Below are 16,476 nucleotides of genomic sequence, written 5' to 3'. Positions count from 1 at the left end.
TAGATAGATAGGTAGATAGATAGATAGATAGATAGATAGGTAGATAGATAGATAGATAGATAGATAGGTAGATAGATAGATAGATAGATAGATAGGTGAGGAGTACGTTTAATAGATAGATAGAATTATACACATTGAAGGGATATAGAGCAGATGTTCCAACTGTATTCGTCCTATATAGACTAAACTATACTAGGTTTGTTCAAGAATCTGGGCTTATAAGCTTTGTATCGGATATTAATTTTCAGACACATACCAGGCAGATTGGTGGACATCTTTCACATCCTACAAGAATGAACTTATATGCATATATGTGTATTCCGTTGCTTTCAAAGCAATTCATTTCATAGCCATACTGTTCTTTACCTCTTGTACCAAAGCAGTGTTTGACACTCCCCATACTCGCTATACGGAAACTAATGATTCTCATAAGCATCTTCACGCTGTGCTAAATGCGATGACGTTGATATTTGTCATGTCCTATATATCCACTGGCGAAAGAAATACGGCGTGCAGCTTTCAGGAAGCAACACGAACCTCCCCTAGAAAATGTCATGTGAGTCACATTATGGTCGATTTTACTTTTCATAGCTATGACATCCTATTGGTTCACTGTCAAGTAGCATGACTGTTTTTCGATAGTTTAGTTTGACAGGTCACTGGATATAGAAAGTTCATGAAGCTTGAGATGTGGGGAGCTAAGGTTCTAAATGCGATGTACACTTTAGACAAGCAGAATCTAATAGAACGGAACTGCACCACAAAGTGTAAACGAACAACACACGAAGCATTTTCCTTTGATTAGCACCAATATTTTTTCTTTTCGGCTGTAACCTTTAAAAAATTCTCATTACTGTGCTGTTTCCAGGTTCACTCAAAGGTCTTGGAGACGGAACTCCGCTGTAGCTTTTCACATGCCAATGGACGATCCAACAATGCGTGACAAACAGGGAAGGCGATCACACGACTGACGTATGATGATACAGTGACCAGCAGGCTGCCAGTAAAAGGGACAGTGGTGCTGCTACCCGTTCGTCTCAACTTTGGAGTTATGCGGGTAGATGGTTCACGGTATAGTACACACCAACGACAGTCCTCTGAAGAAAAATCTAGGGTCAACAACGTACCAGATTATGAAATTAACCGGACTATACAGTTTTTCGTTCAGTTGATGGACTTTATTTGGCTGTACAGGATTTCACTCAGCAAGCAGCATTTAGTGGGTCTATGTCTCTGTGTGAGAAATGGACTTAGAACACCAAATTCGTTGTAGACAAACGTAATGAAGGTATTTTCCGAGTCATTTAGACTTCTTTCAATGTTGTTCTATAAACCTATAAACCACTACGTACTACAAGGTACATCTGGTATTCATTTACCCTGAGTACTCCTGTCTTGTATATGAGAGTGGTGTAAACATCTTTCAACTCAAGCAACTTGCTGGTAGGTTCCCTTGGTTTGCCTACCTTCGTCCCAATATATATGTATATACATCAACTCGGGGTTGTTTGCGAAATTCGCGTCCACCAGAGACGAAGAGAATCTGAGTAACATGTCGGAGTAAATTCTGGTTTTCCAATAGGTTTAGATGATCAAGCAAAACGAGGAGAACGGGTTTTTATGTTATTTTGGACTCGGCTGATGAATTAATGGCGATATACTCTTTATTCTGGCACTGACCACATATATTTTCCCCACGCCTGAATAATTTTTAATCAATCCCGAAAGGGTATTCTGTATTTAACTGCATCATTGTCGTTTGGAAAATCTCCCCTGGAGTGCGGTTTGTTCCGCTGGTCCGTGGTAAAAGAGGGAAGTACCACCATCGTTAGAGCACGCAGCAGGATATATCCTTGAATTAGGCTGGATTCGAGCTCCAGATATATGAATTGTTACGAAACTTTATTCGCTGTATTTCTGGTGTACAGTAAGCATTGTGAAGAGTCAAACATATTCGCACATACAGCGACGTACGTTGGTTCCAGCGCCTCCTTCAGAAGTACCAAAATTAAATAATATATCACAAACCGGATTATTTCAGCCATGGTTGTCTCCGGCTAACAAATGGATCAGCCATGATTTTAGTTGATGCATCTGGGATGACTTGTAGCAAATCGGACACTTTTTAGTGAGTGCGCAATATCAGACGAGTAAGGAAATGCGAAAAGGATGGTGCAGCTTTACGGAACTTTGCCGCTAATTAGCCTACTTTGGATGTATTTTTTTGGGGAAAATTTACGAATATCCCCATAATGGATTGATCGACTCGCCCTTGAGACACCGGTTTTTACGAACAGTATGGTGCTTGACTGCAAGCCGAGAGGCCCTGGGGTCTAATTTCCACGGTAAACGTACGCTAAACACTGCTGAAGAATTCCAACGATAATAAAACTAGTGAAGTGTGATTGTCGACTTTTCGGTTTAGTCTACTTCAGCTTTAGAATGAAATCTCACTGAAAGAGTGAAAATTAAATATAATTTAATTCTGTAAAGGTTCACTGATTTTTTGAAGATTCGTATAATTTATATATATATATATATATAATGATGGCTTGAACCCAACTTGAAGTCACTGCATAATCGATTTTACCAGGTATTATGGGAAGAGCCACGACCACAAAATCCTAAACGTCATTTAGGCGACAGTCTAATTGCGAACCCGCTAGGTATTCTTGCTGTAAATCCATAGAGTACACTCGAGCTACTAGTAATTTACTGACGCAGAAGCCATTGTATTTCGTATACAGTCAGGATGGTTTCAACATTTTAGCGCAGCATGTAAACATAACCAGAAAGCTGTACAATATTTTTTTGCTTGCATCACCTGCTAATCTAGTTGAAAATAAGTTTATGAATTCAAAACTTCCAGGTATTCATCAAGACTAGTGCACATGTTAATCCGATTACGTCTGATCAAATTGATGGGGTACATATGTGGATCTGTAAACCACCGAAGCCGTGAAACGGGCAAATTGAGCACACGAAGAAGGGGTATGTTTCTATTGTTTGAGACAAAACGTAAATCAGTCTTAAATTGCTCGAATAATTGACATCAAACGTTTAGTGATATACTTCGTCCTACGCCCGTTTGACAGATCCTGAGGTGAATAAGTTTTCACCTGTTTTGAAGACGATTGTATTACTCACTGTACGTTTCATTTTGTAAAACGAAGTGGATCAGATTTTCTAAAGAATCGGCCTCGTTGACAATAATTCAATCCTTCGGATAGTTAACTATTAAATTACGCCAAGAGGAACATACTTTTTCCGTGTAGTTGAAAATTCAGCAGTCGAGAAGGAGGCTTTCTCTATTTTCATTTTTGCTCCCAGTGGCTATTTAGCTGATTTGTGGAACTCTTTACCACAACACAGTTCGCATCGGCCTGTAGCAACCAAGAATCATATTTAAACTAAGCAATTTGAATTATTCACAGTATAATTGTATGTGCTGTGCAATTTATTAAAATGTGAACAGCAAATCCAGATGGTTTTTTTGGTAAATTGTCCATGCACTGACAAAGATTGATCGTAAAGTCGACTCACCAATATCCCCTGCTTCTACCTGTTGGAAGCAAACGCCAGAGTCAATAAATCAAGCATGAATTCCCCAGTGACCAAAGCTCATCTTCTCTGGCTACTCTTCCATTTGAATTGTAGCACATGTGGTCTGGATATGCGTAGCCTGTATAGGGAAAAAATTAATCATCGCATGGTTTGTCAGCAGGCTATTCATTCAGATAATCTCCTGTCCGTTTCCTCCTCGTTTTTGTCGTGCAGGCTCTTCAGGATTATGACAACGACATAAAGTCAAATAATGCACAAGGTTGCGCTCAGACTGATTTAGGTTTCTTTACCCTTTATTAGAGTTGACGTCCGGTACAGTTGAAAAGGAAACGACAACATTAGATGACTCCTAAAGTTGATTTTCGTGGATTGATTTATCAAGAAAGGAAAGCCAATTCAGTCTTCTAATAGTTTTATGGGGAATCGAGTGTTGCACTAATAGTTCAGCTGCTGATCAACTTGGAATCTAAATTTTTAGAAATAGGTTCTTTTAAACCACCCGACGCTTCCTGATTTGTTCATAGACATCAATGAGCCTGGTATGTATGCACAGAATCTGTCCTTGTTATTCAGTACACTAAAAACGCTACAGTGCTGACGCCTATTACCGGACGCACTTCTATTCCGCAGCAAAAGAATGCGTGGCAAGCATTAAACGAAAAACTGATGACTCACGCATTACTTACTGCACCCCTATTCTTCCAATACCTATATGTGGCAGGTGACCACACGCGGTCCCCATGTGGTCAAGGATAGATATGCATTCTTAAACTGTCTGAAAGAAATAAACGCAATAATATTGCAAAATTATTTTCCATACTTTCATTTGAACCATCCATGTATGCTCCAGCGGAAACGAATTGATGGCAGGTAAGATGGAATTGGGTTAATACTTGATGATATACTTGATATCCTCATGAATGATACCTACCTCTAAGCTGAAAGAATCTTCGCAATTGGTGGTCTGCTTCAGGATATCCATTATACTAAGCGTTAGACTTGAGAATGTGAAAATCAAACAGGATTTTCTGTCTTTATTTAACAAACCACCAGAAACGAAATTCGATGAACCTATTAACACATTGACAATTTCATGAGAGGAAAGATGTGGAGACTGTTCAAATTAGATGGTTCAGAAGGACTAACGTATTGCTGGTAAAAAAACTGGAAAAATTTTGCATGCTTTCAGCAATAGAAGTTATCATGGTTTTCCGTTCGGGCAGTAGTTTTGCGGTGGCAGATTAAACGTCCTTTAGAAGGTTCAGATGATGAGAAAGCCTATAACTCCATAACAGGACACAAACTAGTCTGTTGTGCTGTAGTATCACAGTCGAATTGATCATACCTCGATGAATGTTTCCAACATCCAAGACGCACAACAGCTTTTCTGAACCTGCTGAGCTAAATGATCACGAATTGCCCCCATGGAGATCATCATGATCTAAAGGAAGGACATATCGCTTAACAGAAAAAAGTTTGTTCTTCTGAAAAATTCGTTGCCCCAAATCATTATTATCAAGAGCCACTTTACCGAAATACGCCTAAACCACGTGACCTTGGATGCGTGGTCTCATATTGGTTTTCTACCAACAGTATTTGATCGCGTTTGCGCCACCACGCAACATTAGTTGATTTATTTGATAGCTTAGTTTGTTTTTAACCGTAAAACTAATTGGAACACCAATTGGGTCCTGGTTTGGTCGATTTCCGTCCAAATTTCACGGGTATGTGTCGCGCGGCAGCTGATGCATCGATAAAAAATATTCCATCTTTTATCAATATGTGGCAAATATGTTGTAATTGGTGTTCTATTTACCAATTCTATTTTCTATTCATATTTCGATTTCATATTAGATTTTTAGCCTACGCAAAATGTGCATCTGACACATTGCCTGGGGCGGCATTTCATGGTCGTAATTTCACGGTTTGCCATAGCTAGTTGTTTGTCTGTTGGGTGGAACATCATGCTTCATTTAAGTGGAAAATCAGTTTATTGGAATTTACAAAGTTTACATAGAGAATATCAGGGCATTTCATGGTCGTAATTTCACGGTTTGTCATAGCTAGTTGTTTGTCTGCTGGGTGGAACATCATGCTTCATTTAAGTAGAAAATCAGTTTATTGGAATTTGCAAAGTTTACATAGAGAATATCACGAGGACGATCAAACACTGATGTCAAGCGGGAAGACGTCACAAAAAACATTTGTTTAATCAGAACTTTCTGTTGTCATAATGCGAACTGCTTTCTTTGAAATGGATCAATGACAAGGTTTCTCCGAGGGTTTTAACTGATAAGTATTTAGCAAAACGTTTACCAGTGACACAACTGAACTGCGTATGCGTCAGGGTATATTTTATAATCGACATTTTGATCAGTTACAGTCTGAAACCAACATTCCATCAGCATCTACTCTAATAAGTTAAAACGGATTCTTGAGTCTTTGTGCTTAAGAAAACTGCTCGTCCTTTGGGTCCAGCGAACAATTTAACCAAATCCATCAGAACAAACATACTATGAACTACATGTCTTGTTCATTCCGAAAGTGCATTATCCAGCGATGGCACTTGTATACCACCGAAGATATTTTCGATTGGATGGAAGGCGTTTGAACATTTGACAATTTTTCCTTTATCTGTCCATTATTGTTGTCTGTAGTTGCGTTTAAAAAGATCTTTATAAAATGCGATAGAACAAATCCCAATATTCTGCCGCTCTCCGGGTGACTTTGAAGCTATCCCTGTCGTTGGATGCGTGACTCGGCAGACGGTGTCGAATACAGCCTGCAGGTTTACTCTAACCATTTCATGGAAGGGAGTTGTGTGGTTTCGTTTAAGGCTGTTTCAGTATCAGAAAAAACGATCAGCAGCAGCCATAATAATCTTGCACATGTACAACGGCTATAGATGCCACATTTTTCTTTGCGATCGCCTGGGGAGATAGGCGGTAACAGTGGCTGATACAGCTCATATATGTATCCAGTAGTGACAGTAGATATTACGCCAGGGAGAAGGAGAGGGGTAACAATTCAGTGAAGACAGCAGCTTGAATGCATTTGCGCAGTTGAGCACCAAACCTAAGCTAACCCCCGAGAAAGAAGTATTTCAATCATTTGTCTGACGCATTGCAATTCCGTTGGGTTCCAGAAAAGGCCTGCGCCCTACTTGTTTGAAATTTCTGAACGAAAGCCCTAGGAGCGTTTAGACCCCTGACTCTGGCGCGAATTTACCTTCAACCCCTTGAACAGCCCGCGTTAATGAGCGTGAAACGCTTTATGTAAGCCAAGAACTTGTACAAACAGTTTTGTTCCATATAGATCGCCTTGGTGCCCAGAGGTTGTCAGAATCAAAGGTAGCTTCCAAGTCGGGAACGGCAACCATTTTCAGTCGCTGTAAGCAATGTTCTGTAATATGCCGGAAATTGGTGCAGGATCGAACCCACTTTGGTTAGCACGGATCTCCTGAAATTCGAAGGATGAGAGCAGTGAATATCTCCAATATCACAGCCGCCAGGCTAATGTGGCGACGATCTTCAAAGTATTTACGCACTATTTTGACAATAAAGATGATTGTCAATATAACTCCTTCTGTTGGGACTTTCTCTTCAATTCATATAGCACGAATACTTTTTATCCGGGTTCTTTGTAGTGAGATGAACAAAAACTGCCCAGCTGAGTGAGGATATCTTGCAGTTTATGTCTTTCTCTGGCATGTGATTGAGATTCAAGTGTTCGCCCTCCTTGGACTATGTTACAGGAGACCAGCTATACTGTTCAAAGTTTCAACTAATTCTCCCAATCGGCATTATGGTGACTAATTTAGCCGTTTTTCACCTATCGCTACACTGACAACTGCTTTCTTTTCATCTAATCGACCGTATTGGGCGGTATAAGGCACGGTTGTTTCTAGTAGCAGAGGCCTTCTCAATCTCTTGAGCTTTCATTATCCAGCATAGCTCTCGAGATCCCCTTAGAATTTCCACCATTTGGAGTTTGAGGGATTTGTGTAGGTCGCCGTGCCCCCTAACTGCAGAAATGGATGTCCTAGCATCAGTATGGACTGGCAAACAGTGATCATTTATTCGTACAGAAGTTGACTCTGAACACTGCTAGCCTAGTCCATTTTATATGCCACTATCCTTCCTCCATATGTAATAGTTTACAATGGAGAATTTGTGAGGTCGTTAATGCTGGTCTTTAATGCTGCGCTATAGAAGTTCTTGGTAGACAGTGGATTAACATTATTCTTGCTGACATGCGACGGTCTGAAGGAAGGCGGATTATCAGCTATGCCTGCATTGTGACACGATCGAAATCCGGTCATGTGCCCCGGAAAGAATGGCAGTCTTGAATTTTGACTGATAACGACGTGATTCAAGTGAGCCCACGGTTGACTTGAACTAGGTGGTTTCTGGGATGCGCGATGTGGATTTTTATGTTAAAAATTCGCACCGGCCAGAAACGGTTGATTGTAAGCACACAGTTCGAGGTTTTTCTTTGCCTTTGCTGTGAACGATGCCCCAGAATCCTCCTCTCGGATTCCATCCCAATGACCTCAGATGAATTGGGCTTTCATGTCACCTGCGAAGACGACAAGGTTAGTATTCTTTGTCTGACGAAAAAGCCAGATACACATTGATTGTAAAAATCCTTCACAGCGTCAAAACCGCAGCGGCATAAGTCGACATTATAAATAAGCAGTCTTTTATGTCGAGCAGCAAAGAACTGGATTAGGCCGGATACCTGAACAGTGAAAAGACGACTGTTCATGGGCTTTCACTTCAGGTATCCGCATTCAGCTGTGCGACTGAGTGAAACTCTCATCAGTCACACCGATAGTGATGCGTGAAAGTATGCGTGTTTCAGGGACGCAACACATCCATTTTTAGGAGACGAACTTGGAGTAAAATGACCTGTTTGCCGGTCTGCATCAAGTGCTGACGTTGTTGGCTTAGAAAAGTGTTAGTTTGTTCATTGTTACTTGGTGATGGATTGTATAAGACATCCGTCAGATAGTTGGAAGGTGATCTGGGAGGTATATTGGAGGGCAAGGTTTTGTGCGGTTTGCCCAGGTTAAGAAAGTAGGCCTAGTTAAGTTTTCCCACCCTGTCCGCCTGAGTTAGATGTGTTACCCGAAGGGCAGCAGGAAAACGAAGGGTTTTGTAACGGGACACTGCCAGTAGCCTCCGACTCAAAAGTCTGATTCATAATGTACCAAGAAGCATGGTCTTCCTGAAGGAAGTGGTCCGAGTGGATGATTTAATAGTTTGACTTTTTCGTCACCAGAGCAGTAGCCTATCCCAAAGGCATAAAGGATGAAGCGTAGGTGTCACATTTCTTGTGCTGTCACGCACAGAAATTGTATGCCTTAATTGTTTTTCAAACATATTTTATACCTGGTCGGCGGTTACTAGTAAGCGGTTGGTATGAGCGAGGTTTGGGTCTACTTTTTTCCGAACCGTCCTCTCTCGATAGAAGACAGTATTAATGCTTCCACTGACAAAGGCCTGCTGTTCACCTGCTGTTCCAACTGCTTTTACCATCTCATCTCAGAGGATTGCATCTCTATAGATTTTCAGTTTGCCACTAATAATAGCACGAGATCTTGCTGCCTTTGGTCTGGCTGTTCCTCTATGGCCTTCCAGGCATGACTCCGCCTTGTAGAACAGAGCTCTAACCAACAATTATCGCGATATAATTTCAGCATTCAAGCCAGACCTATATTTCATGGTGGCCCCTTTAGCTCTAGCCAAACCGAACGGAATTCAAAAACTGCTCTCACGCTTTCAACAGAAATAAGATAAGGCCTTTTGTTGTCCAGGCTTGCGAAGCCTAAGTGCAACCGCTGAATGCATTAGTGGATGGTAGTTCATTCGTGTGAAGAGGGTACTTTCAAAATCATACACAACAACTATGCCAAGACAAGAGATTTATTCTGAATAAAACGCAAGGAGAAGTGGTCGGCATGGGGCTTTCAACTGAGAAATCAATAAAATCAGGACTCCTGATTGTATCGGAATTAGCGAATTCCAGGAATGTGGATTCGTTCATGGTTGTCGGTTCAACTATGAGTTTCACCATATGTTATGCAACCAAACTGACTCCCACAAACAACCATATGGATTTAGAGAAGGAATTCACATGATGTGTGGACGATGATGCCCATGAATTGGGAACCTATGTGACTACTAAGCATTTAACAGATAATTAGACAGTACACATGTTAAATTTCATTCCGAAGATCCAAATTCTTTATTTCCAGCTCCCCTCGCTATGCACTTTTATTTTACTCAGTGCATAACAAAATTTCCCGCTGTGATACGTGCATTTGACAGCTAATAAAAACCACAGGAACGATTTGGAACTTCCGGTGTTGTCTAACCCTTGGTATGGCTAATAATTTGAGAGAATGGCCAGATATGTCCAAATCTAGAATCATCCATGCAATTACAAAATGATCATAATTTGTCGTACATGATTAGAATGTCAACGCATACCTAATTGTGCGTTGCTGTGAGCCAAATCATGCACTTTCAGATGACAGTTGCATTGGACAACTGGAGTCAGTACACAAGGACCAATTTTGAAGGTTATGTAACTACTATCGTTGTACATCAGCGTCCCCGGAGAATAAGTGGGTTAATATTTTAATGCATCACCATTCACTACACGGTATCCCTAATAGCCTCTACATATAGTGAATTTTCTGAACAACTGGTAACTGAAACACTGTGAACCTCACTGGTTTTGGATTTTGACTGGTTATTTGAATGAGAGACAGACCTAATTGGATTACTGCAGTAAGTCATGGGCAAGAACAAGTGGCCTCCGGTGACACCTGTGTTCAACTGCCGATCGGAGTGAAGTTTTTGTGAGACTAAAATACAGGGAAATGATTGAAACAAAAAGTGTCTTGGGACTTATGTTTAAATGGTAGAAAATTATCAACAGAGTTTTACCTATGGTCGCACAAATGCGGGAACCATTTGCCAGTTTTCTGCACAACCATAAGTGTGTTTCGGACTAAATCCCGAAATTCGTGTGAACCATACCATAAGTCGGTTCGCTTTCAGTTCCCATGACACAGACCAGGCCCCCTTGGGTCTCTAGATGCCTTTAAAAAGTAGTGCAGTAGACTATCCCAAACAAAAATGCTACTAACTTCAAGTTGTTGTAAAAGGGGCCAGATTGACTAATTTCATGATTCCACATAAACCAGCAGACCACTTGTAGCAGGAAGCTTATCAAATGTCTGTACAAAACTCTCTTGTTGAATAAATCCAAGTGTTCGCCGTGTACTCGAGAAATAACTAATCTGCCCGGATGCCAGTAAAAATATGAGTATTTTCCAGCAGCTGATAAAGTCGAACAGTATAATCCAACAAAACTACCTATTTTATCCTCCCAAAGAAAAGAAGCACCTTGCATACTTCTGTGACGGGAATTTGTTCTACCGATCAAATCTAACCTAAACTCATGTACTCGATCTTCGCTGAATTTTCGACAACTACTGTTGTAATTTGATTGCCGTGCCTCGTAACTATAATATTAAGAGCCATTTCGTTCGAAGCAGTTTGCATTATTGATCATTACTGAGTAAAGTCTATCCAAACGATGCTGATTTTCACTGGCCGCGTAACATTCTTTTTGAACATATCGGACACAATCCTCCGCAATACAGCATCTGCACATTCCACTTTTTTCACCCCAAGAAGAACCAACGCAAAGCAAGGAAAGTGTAAGACCTATAATTATCATACCCTCGGGCCACTTTGAAAGAAGCGTTATTTTACTTTCCGGTGAATATTAAAAGCCAGAAAGACTCACTGAAATGGGTAGGGGGTTGGGGCTGTCCCATGTTTTTGATTTCCCCAGAGGTTATCGAAAATCTGATGTGAGAAATCCCAATCATGAATGGTGTGTGTGCGTGTGTTTTTCAGACGCCTAAAATTTACTTGGACAAGAATGGTGGAGGAAATGATGGAAAATTACCAGACAATAGCGCATTCAGGAAAAATTACTATGAAGTCAAAGTGGAAAGTGATAATTAAAAAGTTGAGATGGAGCATCAGCCGCTCAAATGCAACCTGTTCTTGTGAAACCAGATGGATTAGGGATCAATTGAAATTACATAACGATTTTCCCGGTGCAAAAGTGATTACATGTAAGGAAACTACTCACAAGGTTGCCGAAAACTCTTCGACAGCCCACGACCGGTTTCGCCATTCTTGGGGCTCACCAGGTAGGCGCAGTCCCCTTTATGAAAATATACTGCAGTATCTCTACTATCGTGCCAACTGAATCATGAGGCGGCCTGTATGCAGCACATTCAGCTGGAGGACATCATAAACGAGAGATTCAATTGAGTCTCCCATGAAAACCAAATTGATTTGCAAATGAGTGTATTTCTTGATTACATGTAAGTTAAAGCGTTCTAAATGTCGACCACTGGGGCTGTAGAAACGGACGCGTCATGCCTTTGAATGGGGAATGAATCAGTAAGCAAAATCACACCGAGAGGGAACATTTGGCCTCAGGGACAAACGGCGTCACGCAAGCGTCCCAAACAGAAATTTTCTAACATAACGACATGGCCAGCAGAGTAGGACGGAGAGGAGGAATATAGGAGAGGGACTATTCAAAATGGAACCGAGCTGCCGAGTAGTGTGAGTAGCCTGTTACGTCTACATAGTGTATCGCGATGTCTTTGTCAGTTTGCGAACTGAAGGTTGGGACAGCCTGGACCAGCACATTGAGCTGATTGAGGCATCACAAACTAGAGATTCAGCTGGGATCCGTTCCACTTGAAGATTCCGTCAGAAAACTAGGTTTGTATGCAAGTGGATGTACTTGTCGAACTCCGTCCAATCGGGATTAAAGTAGGACAGGTTGACGGGAGCTTTGATACTGCACCTACCTGATGAACCCAAAAGAGGGCGATACCGGTTGTAGACTGTCCAAGAGTTTCCAGCAATCTTGTGAGTAGTGTATCACGTATATACGAAGTGGTTTCATATTCATCAAAACTCACAGCTGCATATAACTGAAGTTATTCGAGCTCTAGGCGAGCTGAACTAAAGGGCTGTCTTTTGACATGGTGAACTAAAGGATATTTGTGCAACCGGTGCTTGAAAGACTCAGGATTCCACTAGAATGTAGGTAGGATGTAGGTAACATGGCCGCCCGACATCTATCCTAGCAGAAAATGTACGTAGTACGTACGTTGTGCATACATGGGCAAGGTTTAGCATCCGAAGAACTGTGTTATTCATTTCTCACACATCAGGCCCTCACGTAAGTGGTGCCCTTAATAGTACAGGAATTTTTTTGGTGTGTTATTTCAGCAATTTTGCAGGGCAGAACTAGAAGTAACTTTACGGTGAATGGACATCATCGGCCGACTACATACATTTTCCACAGTTCTTCCACCATGGGCTCAACAGGAGCACTATGAGACCATGTTTGTACGTGCCAAATTTTACGTAGAACCCAGACATTTAGAGCACTCTCGGGGATTTGAAGTTTCCCACGACAAAGATGGTCACAAATAAGTTTTTCAATAAGATGTAGTCATTTAGTTCGGAAGGCTTACAGTGCACATGAGATCGCTGCAAACTCATCAGATCGTGTTGGGTTAATGAGTCAAATCGATGACTTGCGTTTCTACAACCGTAGTTTGAAGTTTCTCTGTTTCGCTGCTCATTGGCCATTGGTCCCCATCATACACACCGTTACACACTATAACTACAGTCACATATCGCTCCTTTATCAGGGAAGTTATTCGATGTCCTAATTTATTCGCTCGAAGTCATTTTATGAGTTGTCCTGCTGTTCTTGACTCATTAGTGTTTAAAGTCAACAAGTAGTCGAGATGTCTTTTGAAATAGTCCCGAATTCACTCGGTTACTGGTGGCATTGAGGTCAAACATCGTTCTTTATGTGGAATGTCATCTCTTTACTACGAATCCCTGGAGCTAAATCCATGAGTGGATAAGTTGAAACGAGTTGGTTATGTTCTGTGAGTGGTCTCTGTGGGAAATAAACTATGCTATTCTACAGAGGGAAGATTTCATCTTAATATTTCTTTGGAGCTCATCAAGCAATCAACTCAAAAGGGTGCATTCAAGTCTATGATATGGAAACAAAATATTTACTCCTCTTGAAGAGAAGTCCTTAGGCAAAGCTGACACAAGTAGCACAGCAGCGGGAACACGCAACAATGAACAATATATCTGTTTTACCCAACACAAAATCGCGTTGAAAATTCGTGCATGCTCAGTTCCGAATCCCCAAGATACTTCTGTTCGGTAACATTGTCTCCTCTGTGAGTCAATATGTGTGATTGTCCGTCTAGACCTAGTTTGAAAGGTGCAAGCTTATTTATTTTTATAACGAAAAATGCACTGCATAGATTAGTTGCAGACTGAAAAAAATTCTCACCACGAACGTTCCTGAAGACTAACCCAGCTTCCCAAAACTTGCCTTGAACTTTCATGAGGAGTGCTCCCGTCATTCATTCAGACCAAATTAGGGTGGCACAATTCAGTTGCTCCAGTATCCTCCGCCTGGCGACAAACAATCGGTTTACCTCAACTAACCCAACAGAATGAAAACTGCTGGTATCAGGTCTAGCGAAGCGTCATAAACAAGACCATAAACGAGAGATTCAGCTGAGTGAGTCTGTTGTCAAAAACATATTGATATACAAATGACCATATCTGTCGAACTGGGTTTTTATGAACGAAACTAGTTCGTTTGTTTGGATATCCCAAGACAGACGTCGACATTCAAAAATATGTGGCTGCATCAGTCTCTTGGAGTAAGCCCTTCGGAAGTGAAACGAGGTACAAAATTTGACGCCTGACAACATTGGGTTCACAGCAGGGTAGTAAAAAACACCACACAGAGTGAGAAACAGCTTCCATCCTGAGAAATTTGGCGACGACCATGCCATTATGAGCACAGAAGTTCTTGGAATTCGATATCACAGACTCCAGGTTCTTACGGGTGCGTAGCTGTATAAATTCGTTCAGGATGCACGGCCAAATAGGAAGCCAGGTACTTGCGTCAACCTCCGCACACTTTTAATAGAACGCACCGTGATGCGACAAGCTGCGACCCACAGCTTCCGCCAAAGATCTTACTTTCCAAAAGTGTTACATTTCCTGCACATTACATCTTTGAAAATCTACAGAAAGGTTCGTTCGATGACGATAAAGTCAAATTGGATTATACAGGACGTACATCATCAGGCGCAGTTTGCACAGACAAGTGCAAGGTGCCTGTGAAAACAATCATTCAGTTAGATTTAGTACATGTCTCCGCACGCTAACACGAGGGCATGCAGGCACAGACACCCTTCTCTGACCATTGAAGTAATTATTTTGAGGTTAGCAATCCGCGCACAGCAGTTGCCTGCCATTGTGACATGTTGCGCGCAGAGGTGAACAAATAAACACTCAAGCTTGTCCTTAACTCAAAAAGGCCACAGTTGAGAGGCTTTTGTGGTTGGTGTCAGTTGAGAGGTGGAAACAACTTGCTAGCCTTTGGGCGCCTGCGATGCACAGTCTCAACGGTTGCTAGGAGAAACCCAATTCAATGTAATGCACGTAAGTGCACGTGCTGCCAACACATCCCAAAATTATGGTGTAGGCAAATGCGTTCGTTAAAAAGAGAAAAGAAATCACTCATGTAAGATATTAATTTATCTACCTCTTTGGTTCATGGTGACTGGGGATAAATTGTGTACCCAGCTGAACCGCAATTATTCACATGCGCGTCTGAACAAATGTTTTTTCTTTAAACTCTCCATCTTTCTACCCGCAATGACTTTCGTCGATTAAAACCATCAATTCAAAACAGGTTTCTTAGGTCAACAGGCCCTGTGCGAATGCCTAGCACACATGTTATTCATTTATTTTTTCCGAAAAGGAATTATAGGAAAACAGTGTGTTTCCTCATCATTGCAATGCCCTATTTCGACATGGCAGAAATTTTGATGAGTTTGTTAAACCAATCAGAACAAAAATTGTCAACACTGTTCGCCCAGGCATGCATTACGGCGCTTGATGACTTCTTGTTTTTAATACAGCCAACTGTTACCCATGTGCCGGAAAAACAGGGAAATAATCTGTCATCTGCAAAGGACCAGTTTGATAATAAGGGTTAGAGTCTATCAGCCTTTGCTATCTATATTTTATGGGTTTTTTAGTTTACTCCATGCGAAAGAGGCAACATTTGTTCTGAATTCATATTCAAAGAGCTTATCAAGAGTGTAAGTAAAGTACGGTGCATATCCCAATTTCTTGAAGTGCTAACTTTCGCGAGTTAAACAGCGATCCACTTACGGAACAAGCAGCGTGAACTGCTGCGATGGACAATCAAACAGTTCTCACTGACGAACCAACAGTGTAGTTTTATGGTAAGCTCTGACGACAGAAGAATTCAGGTCCTTCAACTTTTCTCTTCATTCTAAATTGACACTCACTAACGTCTATTACAAGTCGAAACCATCAATGCATGTATATTTGGCGCGATCCTGTATTACGGGACAACATGGAACATTGGACTTATGTTTAATAGTGTTCTATTAACTAGCCGCTTACATTTTCACCTACTGTGTTGAGTACATTTTTTTAGATAAATCACTCCCACTGTAACGCTGTAGTAAAGTTCAGTCTTACTCTGTTATGCCCTTGTCTAGACAGTTGTTTCAACGTCATCATGATACTACGCTTATTCTTCAGCAGACAGTTTTGATGAACTCAGTGACGGGCCTAAAAATGTACTGAAAATGCAGGAACTAAAAAGAACCTATAGTGCACGAGGGAGAACAGGATGGCTACTGAACTGTCTGTAAACGGTGAATTAGAAATGATCTATTTATAAGGTCTAGATTTCAGTGACATGCGGTAA

The sequence above is a fragment of the Opisthorchis viverrini genome (genome assembly GCF_000715545.1).
Source record: "Opisthorchis viverrini unplaced genomic scaffold opera_v5_4, whole genome shotgun sequence".
In the NCBI taxonomy this organism is placed as follows: Eukaryota; Metazoa; Platyhelminthes; class Trematoda; order Opisthorchiida; family Opisthorchiidae; genus Opisthorchis; species Opisthorchis viverrini.
This window is presented reverse-complemented; position numbering follows the sequence as displayed.